The following is a 10,409-nucleotide window of genomic DNA, read 5'->3' on the forward strand; positions in this document are numbered from 1 at the left end:
ACATATATGTATCTCTACAAATACAACCACAGACCAGTAAATTTCAAGCACATATGCTATAAAAGAGTATTGGAAAGGCTCCATTTACCACAATACTTGACATAGACCTAATGAGAAGAATCCCAGACATGGAGCTGTGCTTTAAATATGTTTATACCTTGCGTCTCTATAAGTGTTGATGAAATTTTCTGAAATAACTGGAAAAGAGTGAGCCTGCAGAACTTAATTTGGCAACATCTGCTGCTACTAGTAAGGAAAAGATAAAACCCATAATTTTCCAGATAAAAACAGCAACCTAGATGGTATTTTGGGGCTTTACTGATACGAATTTCATTATTCCTTGGTTTCTATTTGTGCACCGAAAAAAACCCTGTAGAAGCTCACCAATCTGTTCAGAACCCCTACTTCCTTCCTTTCAGGCTTCAATAATTGTTAAACAATTACTTTTTTACATTTATGGAAGTATGTTTTTTAAAAATGAGTTGGGTAAAATACTGGTGATCAAAACCATCATCCTAGTTGGTAGGATTTTTTTAAAAAGTGAATTCATAATGCATGGAAAGTGGCTCTTACTTCTAATGATATCATCTGGTCCCCCTTAACTGAATTACAGCTTTATAGTCTTATTGCCACTGTCCATCACCCAAGAATGACACGACACAATACCCAATGGATTACTCCTACAGCAATTGGGTCTTTTTCATTTCTTTCTTCTCCACATATTTTCCTCCAGGAAGTTTTGATTAGTAGAAATGCATTCAGATTTCCCTGTGGATAAAAAGAAGGGAAGTGTTTGACATTTTCCAGGCAATCTCAGACGGTGCTGCTCAGCCCATTGCTTTTCCATTTCCCCCCGAGTCTTTACTAAGTCCAGTGCACAACAGCTAATGTGCGTTTCACAAAACAATGATCAGTAATGTAAATACCATTTCTTCCCTCAAGATTTATAATGAATTCTGTGTTTCTAAAGCTTGTTTCTCTCACCGTTTTTTATGTCAAAGATGATATTTGGAAATCACAGAACAGTTAAAACATAAACCGTTGTGTTTCTGTTCATTAGCAAGAAAAGTTTGACTGCAGGGATATTTTCTTGGCAGGGTTGTATTAACAGTCACTTACATGCGTATATACTTATACATATATATGTAGAGCTGCACCTGCTTTTTTAATATACCTTAAAATTACTACCAGATAATGAATGTCCTTCTATTAAACTCATTTTTTGTATTGCATCTCCCTGAAATATAGACATTAGAAGACCTTGCTGCTCAGCTGAGGCAATTTAGCCTGGTGCAATATTATGTTAGTAGACAAAGGCATTTGAAAAAGTCATACATTTTATTTTCTGAATCAATACCTCTTTTGCTGCCTACTGAAAAGTCCTTTTTTGGTGCTTAGAACACATCTGAGAGCTGGAATCGGATTGTGATATTCAGTAACAGACTGAAACAATAACTAGCATTCTTAAAAATTAATTTTATTTGCCCTGCCTTTTGCCTGCAAACATTATCCACATAATGCTTTTCAGACAGATTTTACCTTGTTAGTTTCCCTGCTTCATAGTATACATATATTAATGAATATGTATTTCCATTGGTGACAGTGTAAGGCAAGTTATTTCTCTCATAGTGTTATTCTCCTGTTTATTCATGTGCATATTTTAAATTTGCAATGGCTTGTTGGAAAGTCTAATTGATTGTCACTCACTACCAGCCAGAGTTTTCTATTGTTAAGACACCATTACATAAAATTTTGATCATTACATGAGAATTCACTTCTGATTGTTAGATCTAAATTATATTCTTTTCAAAATCACAGCAAACTCCTCATCAATGAATCTCAAATAAAATATTTTGTTAAAAATGTCAGAAAACACAGTTTTTCCAATTGTCTTCATAACAAGAAATAAATAGATTTTCTGAGTTAAACAAGAAGATACGCTGACCTTTATATGCCTCTTGCCATAATTGGCAAAGCATTAAAATATAGATCTCACAATTCACTATCTCTCTGTGCAGAGAGAGGAATAGCTCAGCTAGAAAATACCAGATTGCTCATGAGGGAAGTCTTATTGATGCAACACACAAAGTCACTTGCAGACCATCTACTATAGGTATCCTATAGGTACTATAACTACAGGTATCTATAGGTATCCTATAGGTACTACAGCTACTGCGAGATGTAGTAGAGAGAGTCAAACTCTCTGCTTCCCAGTGCCATGAGGTTTCAACTGTCTACACAATCAACAGACAGAAACAGGGAAACACGTTCTTTCCAACTACAGATACTGTATGTTGCTCTGACTTCTCTCTGTTGACAATAAAGGGTATTCTTGGTCTGGCATCACAGCCTGACAAGCTCTGTGACTGATTCATCGTCATCTTCAGCTTAGAAACCTTTCAGTAGGTGCACAATGCCATAGGAGGTGGTTTGCACTAAGCCCATTAATCCTAGTATTAAGAGATAGGTGACCAGTAGTTATTTTTGGTGAGGTAACTAAGTGTATGGATTAAGACTTCCCAATGTAATTCATCTAAATTCAAAGTTCAGAAGTATTCCAGCAACCTGGACCATGTAATTTATGCTGTGTGAGGACTATGCAATGGAGGATCAGAAACACCTTTCCCAGCCTCTCTGGTCCTCCTCCCAGTGAAGCTAGTGAGAGTTTGCCATTGGCTCCAGTACCAGGAGAAGCACATCTAACAAGTTTGATACTAACCATTTACATCTGTGTTTGTATCCTCAGTGTCTATCTCTCAAATAACACTGGTGACACTTATTAGTTCATAATTACAACAGAACTAAAGTGTGGGACTATCTTTTACACTGTTACTTAATATTCAGTACTGTATGTATATATCTACTTGACATCTCAGTGAAGACTTTGACATGCCTTATTCATTCGAGTTATTTTTATGGTATTGGTTTTGTTAGATTGCTTTCCCATATAAAGAATAAAACTATAACTGTTCTGACTTAAAATTGTCCAATTCATTTTTATCCAAGTTTTGTTAAATCTAAATCATGTCCATTGGTTCTTCTCATTCCCATCACCCTTCGCTCACACTAGGAAGGCAATGTATATTGGTGGTTTAAAAACAGGTATTTGATATTCTCTGATGGACTACAATAAATATCTGAAGTACCTGCCTTGTGTCTTGTGGTTTCTTGTCTGCAGAATGAAAAGTGCTCTCTGCAGAGCAGCAGTGTTAATCCTATGATTGTCAGCTTCTGGAGAATCATGAGGTTAAATGAATCTCTACAATAACTTATGAGGACTTCATTCTACAGCATTCTTTTTTCCGGCTGCATTTATGTGCCAGTCATATTCCCCTAAAATCTGTCAGAAAAGTGAAAAATATCGTGGAAGTTTCCAAAGTCATGACATCTGAGGATAAATTTCAGGCAGGAGTCCTTTATTTACTCTTGCAAAAGGTGAGATCTTTCTATGTCTACACATAAAATACTTCTAAAAATTATACTTGATTGTTATTTTTACTTACTTATTACTTCTAAGTCAATCATATATCATATTAGGAGCGAATGTAATGGCAGTATTTTATTGAAATAGCTGAACACCTTTTTTTTTTTTTTATTAGACTGCCCATGATCAAGAGTCTTAAAATGTAAATCAATCTTTAAGAAAGATTGGTCTTTCTTAAAGATTGGTCATTTCTTAAAGATTGGTCTTTAAGAAATGTGAGATCTGACAAGTTAGAGGGGTCTCTTTCTCCTTTTCAGTTTGGCTTGTTCTAATTCATTCAGTGGAGTCTAAGATTTCATATTAGGTTTTCAAACTGTCAGTACAGCCTCTTTAAAATTCTTCTGTTGATCAGGTTTCAAGTTTAAGGTTAAGGTTTGTTCAAATGCCTACATATTGCTATCTGACACCACTTGAAACAGTTTAAGTTAGCCAAGGCATCTGCCCAAAGCCCTGCATCCTTCCGGACTGGCAATTAGTTGTCCAGATGGGATGGTCTCATGAACCTTGAATGAAACTAAAGGCCTGTGTTTAGGCAAGAGAATCAATTTCCCAAATTCAGGTGAGCTGAATCCCACTCTAACCTGGTAAAAACCTAGACTTGGGCAAACTAAATCTCACCCTGAGAAGGGGTTTAGTTGCCTAAATCGAGGCAATGTTGCCATTCTGGGTATGGCAGGGTTTGGTTCAGCTGCCTATGTTTACATCTTCTAGTCCCACTGCCTTGGAATTTCTAGGATATGTTGAAGAGCACTGGACACTTTTGTGAGGTTCATTGAGTCATAGCTTGCATTAAGGATATCTGTGTGTAGCTGGCAAATGCACAGAGCAGCAGGAAATCCGTGGCTGCCTGGGATAGCAGCTGGAGCCAGTGCAGGGCACGCTGAGCATCTCCAGTGGCACTGCGGCACCTGCCTCTGGTACCCACACCAGCTCTCCAACACAGGGGAAGCCTGACACCTTCTGGGCGTGTCTATCATTGAACTGAGAGAAACCAGCTCATTTTAAAAATTATTCTGTGAAGAAATTGTTTGGGTAAGTTCGGGAAATGTACTCCTTTCTTTAGAGTGGACTGCTGTGTTCCCCATCCTAAACCAAAACATTACATTTTCAAGAAGGAAAAAAAATGCTTTATGGTGTTCAGCCTCTAAAGAAGGCTGAGGAATGATTTCCAGCTTCTAGTAATTTTGTAGTATTCTTTAGCTTATTAACACAAAACAAACCCTCCTGTGCATGTTTCCTGACAAGGTAAAAACAGTCGGTTGTTGTAGAAGAGTTTAGTGAAATCAACAATTTAAAATTCTGGTACTTTGAAGAGACGTTACCTGAAGCAGTGCATAGAGTGTTCTGTGAATCATGGAAAATCTATCTGACAACTAATAACTTCTTTTAATTATTATTCCTTTCCTGTGCACCTATGAGAAGATTCTGTTAATTAATAGTGCTTTGCTTTAAATCCCGATGGAACAGAATGAAAATGTGAATTGCCAGGGATTTGATTCTGTTAAGTGTCAAAAATTTACCTGCCTATTCAAACAGCACTGAATCCTTTAGTCTAGAAATGCTATCACAACTATTTTCTCTGCCAAACTTCTGATACTTGTTTCATGACTGTATGAAACATTGCAAGTCTATTTTGATTCTTTTGTCTCATCAGAATGCAAATAAAATTCAAGGAGAATGGAATGTGAGAAAGTATTTTTAAAAGTGAAAATACAACCATCAAACTGTTTGAAAACAACAGATGCTTTTATTTGAATGTCAAGTAAAGGTTCTGGTCGGTTCTATTACAATTTAGAGATGATATTTGAACACCAGCCTTAGCACTGAAATTATAGTGATATACTAAGTTCTGAGGCTTTGCTGAATTTATTAGCAAATTTATCTCCTGGTGTAATACACTATTGAACCTAATATTACATTTGCATCTGTGGAATGCATATTCATTTACCTGGATGTCTGGGTAGTGTCTATGGCAAACATTAATAAATCCAAACTGTTGAAGTTAATCCAGGGAAAACTGTGGCCTATGGAAATGTTTTCTGATGCATTGCTAAGCTCAGGCATACCAGAGAGCCATCAGATAGAGATTCCCAGCTAATACAAAGAATGTGCAGGTGTTGAGTTCTTGCAATATGAGGTAAATGCAAAACAGCTCCCCTGGGATTGGGATCTGCATGAGGAATGAAGTTGTCTTATAAAGAGAGGGATGAGGGCCCATTTTTGAGCAGCTCATGTGATGGATGATGCTCATTTCTACCATCAGCTTCACCTGTCCAAGCCCAGCCTGCACGAGGGAGCAGAGGGCTGGGCAGCCCATGCAGGCAGGAGTTTGGGGACCGGGCAGCGAGGGAGCATGAGGGAGCAGAGGGGCTTGGAGAAGAGACCAGCCTACTGCAAGGAGACATCCTTGATACTTACAGTTACTTCAAGTAAATTATTTTATGTGATAAGGAGCGTGGGAGAAAGAGGAGAGTGAAATTAAAGTCCAAGAGCTACAGAATAATGGAATTAAGAGGAAAGATTTGAGGTGAGTATCAGTAAAAATATCCTTAAAGTGAAACAGATAAAGATACCTAGTCTGTCTCCTGATTTTAATTTTTGTGATGAAGTTACTCTTTTTTCTGGTTAATTGTTTTCTTCAATAATGCATTTATTTAGTTTTGATAGAGATATTAATTAATTCAAAACAATCAGTAAAATTATAAGTACAGAAACTTTTCACACCGTCTTTATTAGATGTTTAAAACTTCCATCTTTCAATTGTAGCCCTGACTATACTTAAAACAGCAGAGTATACATGATACAAATGGTTAGTACATGGGACAACTATTTTTACTACTCAATTTATGAGGCTTCTTTAAAATACAGCCTAGGATTAAGCATTGTTCTACTTTCCCCCACTGGAATGCATATTAATGGATAAGTTAGAGGAGGGTGAAATAGATATGTCTGACAAGCAAGGCAGAAAGAGCCAAAAGGACAAAGCAAGCAATGTGGAAGAGAGGGGGAAGACTGGAGAAGTCTCTAGAGGAACAAACAGAAGTGAAATCTCTGGGCACCTCCCAGCAGAAAACAGAACTGGGACAATCCTGCACTGCAATGCAAACATGCTGGAAATTGGAATGGATTTTTTAATTTCCCCAGCTGTTGTTCCCTGAAATACTGAAATGTTTGAGCGACTCCTCCCTGAAACAATTTCAAAGATCCTAAACCATGCCACAGGCACAACTGAAAAGTAAGGGATTCTATTCCAGGGCAAGCAGCTCCACTACACATTCCAGGAAATGTGGAAGGAAAAAAGTCTGACATTCCCTGGCTGCAAATTGAATTTACTGACACTTTTCAGGCAAAGGCAATATTCCAAGCAGTCATTTTGTTGCTCAATAAATTCGAATTGCTGTGTAAAACCTGCCCCTTCCTGTGTCCAAATGAAATAAATCATGGAATATTAGAGAAAAGAAGAGAAAGCAATTTTGTGAAGTGCTACTAGAGATGTGTTTTCCAGATAAAAACCATACCAATATTGAGAGACTGACAGCAACTAAAGCAAAAATGAGCATGAGACAGGCTGTTGTGATGAGCTGACACAAATTCATCTGTCTGAATAACACAATTAAGTATACATCACAAAAGCACAACTAGCAATCCCCAGACCAAGCTAAAAAATTTAGATATAGGTAAGACTGAAAGGAAAAGTATCATTTTTTCCCTCCCTTTTCAATTTTAAGTAGAAATATACCTTTTATCTCTATGTTTGTGTGTCCTAGCACAGCCACCAGGGTATACCTTTTTCTTACCAGCAGATACACATAGTGTAAATGAGCACTGAGCTCTGTAATCTCTCTCTATATGTGTCATGTCCTTGTTCAAATGTTTTTATTTGGGGGGTTGATTTAAAAACAAAAAAAATCCATATTAAAACAAATGCTCTCATTGCTTTTGCAAAATCAACTTATCCTAAGATTACGTGTGGTAAATGTTGGAGGAAAACAAGGGCTTTTCCTTCTGTTAAAAAAATCCACCTTCTTCTTTCCTCAGGAAGGATTGTGCTGTGCCTTCACAAGTGGTGTTTTTCAAAGCCCTGAGCTGAATTCTAAATCCGTGGAGTTTGGCAGGTGCACACATCTGCAGGGGAAGCAGCCTTGCTGCAGCTCACCCAGGCTCCGTCCCCAGCCTTGGGGAGGACGTGCGGCCGCCTTGGGATGTGACACGCATCCCAACAGCCCAGGAGCTGCTCTCAGTGGAGCTGGTGGTTCACAGCTGTATTTGTTTTGGTTCAGGGCAAATTTTGGAGAGAATTTTTAAAGGGGCTTTTTTAGGAAAGCAGATTCAATCGACCCCTCTCCTTAACTGGTGTGGGAGAAAATAATTCTTCGGAGAAAAGTGGAAAAAATTGTTTATTAAACAATAAAACCTAAATAATATTAAACAATAAAACTCTTTGCTGCTCTAAAAGAGATGACAAACTCAGAAAGTCTTTTCTTCGAGTTGCAGCTCAGCTCACTCAGTCTCTGACCAGTCCCTCCAGTGCTGGAAATGCCGTGGCCCAGGCCCGGCCTGGTGGGCCACAGGTGCAGCTGCCGGCGCTCCCCTGGATGTTCAATCCAGAACAGGTTTGAACAGGTCCAAAGAAAAGGGAAAAAGGAAAAAAAACTACAGTCTAGGGAACTTCTTTGCCTCAGCTAGCTAAACTAACTAAAAGCAAAGGAGAGCTCTGTCCTGCTGTCTGTCTATTTGCAGACATCACAGTCCAGGACCATGAATGTGGAGGAGTGAGTGCAGTGTCTGAAAACAAACTGCACGCTTCTTCTCTCCCCCACTTCACTCTCTGGAACAAGTCTTAAAGGTGCAAAACTTATTATTCAGCATAAACAGAACAAGACAATTGGGGATAAAAGCATCATACAGTCAACCTAGGACAACAGCTCTGCCAGACAGCCATGCCAAGGGCACCAGTGAGAGCACAGCGTGCGGGCAGGAGAGCACCTGCCAACCATGAACCCAGCTGTTGACATTGGTCCCGAGGACTGGGAGTAGATTTGGTGTGCCTCTGCAAGGGCTGAGCACAGCAGCTTTCCTGGAATGCCCTGGCTCCCCTGGCAGTGCCCTGGCTCTCCTGTCAATGCCCTGGCCCTGCACAGCCCACTACAACACCACAGGAAGAAGCAGCTCTCTGGCAAGGTCTCTCCATCCCGAGCAGCTACTGACCACGGGATGGCAGCACGAAAGAGAGTGAAAAAAGTTGCTCATACAAAGTGGGCTGGAGTTTAGTCTCTAGTAAAAATGTCTCTGGTAAAAATGAAAAAGAAACCCAGTGAAGAAGGTTTAATAAGCACTTCAGGCTCTAGCTGGAATTGGTGGCGCCTAGACCCAACAAAGCCAGTCACCAGCCTCATTGCTGACAAGAACAGCTTCTAAGCATTTAACGTGTTCAGCAGCTTTTCAGTTCACTCAAGCAGAGGAGGCAACTGTGAAACTTTTACAGATACTTGAACAATAATGCCTCCACATAAATATGAAGCCACTGAAAGATATTTTCAAGTAGAAGGCATGCAGGGGGGAAAAAATGAAAGAACTCTCAGGAGACCTTCTTCTAAGTCAGAAATAAAAAAAATCTGGTAAGAGACAGAATAGACCAAACCGAGATGGATGGCAGGGAAACAGGCCTGGAAGCAGCCTGGATGCAGCAATGAAATCACCCAGTGAAGGAAGCTGCAAGGGAGATTTTGTGGCATTACCACTGAACATTTAAGCATTTGTCTCCGAGTCATAAATCCACATAACACAACTCACCGTTTCCAGAACAAACAGCTGACCTCTCCTACACAGTCACAGAGATTCAGGAGCCACAGAAGGAGATCCATGACAGGCAAAATGATGCTGGAAAGGATCTTTTTAATCTAATCTGTGAGAAAGCCTGAGGACAAAAATAAGGCTGGAGACCCCGTGACTTCCTCCTTTATTCAGGCACTCAGAAGTGCTGCCAAGGAAATAGCTGCAGTCCACCCATACTTTCCCTCCTGCTTGTTGAAGATGCTCCAGGGTTCATCAGTTTGTCAAGAGGCCAGAGAGAACAAGGCAGTGAAGGGAGGAGAGACAAACAGGGATGGATTATGTGATGTGGAAGAGGCCTAACTGCTTATTTGGTCTCTACTGAAAAGCTTGGTGTGTTGAGGTTTCTCTCACAGTCAGATTTACTAGCTTCGTCACTATCCTGCAAAACCCATGGACGAATGAGACCTCTGAAGTTGGAACGCATGGCAATGGTAACATCATCATAAGTGCAGACAGAATTCATGAAGAAGATCAGGACAGGCAAAATAACCTGCAGATTCTGCAGTTTGGTGAATACCTGGAGCTTTCTTTTCATGTTTGAACCATACCTTGTTGGTCTTGGAGCATGGTTTTGGATCCATACAGTGCAATGGTTTATATGTTGTCTTAATTTGTGTAGAGGTACTTTTTTTATCCATGGAAGAGAAAATGAACACCCCTTCACAAGAAGATGGTGTGTAAAAAAGATGTGCAGCATTGGTACCACTTTGTCTGGCCAGACAGATCTTGGAAAGCCTAGCTTCAGTAAAAAGCCCTGGATAATGAATATCTGCTGTCTCTCAGCTGCAGGAGCACTGAAGCAGAGCAGGATCATAGACACAGCTTTGTTCATAACCTGACTCAATGCAGGCACCTGTGTGCAGGGCACATCACTGCACAACAGGGCACAGCCAGTATTTCAGGGAAAAAAAATTCCTTCCTGGTAGCCATCAGCCTACTTGCCTAGTTCTGTAAGTGCATATCTTCCCTACTAAATTTAGCTGATAGTCTTTCAATGTGCTTCTTCTCTTTCTCTTTTCTGCCATCACAAGCATAGGCATGTTGAAAAATTAAAATTAAAATTTTGCAGTAATAGCCATGAGACATGGTA

Source organism: Geospiza fortis, unplaced genomic scaffold (genome assembly GCF_000277835.1).
Source record: "Geospiza fortis unplaced genomic scaffold, GeoFor_1.0 scaffold84, whole genome shotgun sequence".
Lineage (NCBI taxonomy): Eukaryota > Metazoa > Chordata > Aves > Passeriformes > Thraupidae > Geospiza > Geospiza fortis.